Here is a 672-nt window from a genome sequence, read left to right on the forward strand (position 1 = left end):
CGGACCTCCAACGACTTTCTGACGAAATTCCGACGGATGTAAAGCAGTCCGTCGGAATTCCGTCGGTATTGTCCAATCTCAAACGGCTATACAACGGTCATATATATTTGTCGGCAACGGTCACATGGTTCGTCGGAATTCCGTCGGAAAATACCGACGGAGTTCCGACGACTTTGCTGTTAATCGTAATGTCGTCAGAAATTCGTCGGAATATACCGACGAACTTCCGAAGACTACAACGGTTACATTTTTTATCGGAATGTCGTCGAAAAGTCGTCGGAAAATTCCGACGAACCATATTTCGTCGGAATTCCGTCGGAAATGGCCGACGGAATTCCGACGACTTAATTTTTTTAGTATTCCGTCACAAATGTCCGACGACCTTGGTGTCCGTCGGAACCTCCGTCAGAATTCGGTGTGTTTTCTTGTAGTGAAACCGTGAGGACCCAGAAAACGATCAAGATATCTAATTGAAGCTCTTGCCAAGACGAATCAGTCAGTGCAAACCGTTTGTCGATCTGACCACCGACGCGCCCTCACGCACCGATACAGTGCGCACTGATTTGCCTTGGAACCCTAATCCGAACCCGACGAACCCTAATATGTTCTTGCAAGCGTTCCAGCTCGTGTTCATCCGATCAGCCCCAGCCCTAAGGCGTTCCTGATACTAGA

Source organism: Brassica oleracea, unplaced genomic scaffold (assembly GCF_000695525.1).
Source record: "Brassica oleracea var. oleracea cultivar TO1000 unplaced genomic scaffold, BOL UnpScaffold00847, whole genome shotgun sequence".
NCBI lineage: Eukaryota > Viridiplantae > Streptophyta > Magnoliopsida > Brassicales > Brassicaceae > Brassica > Brassica oleracea.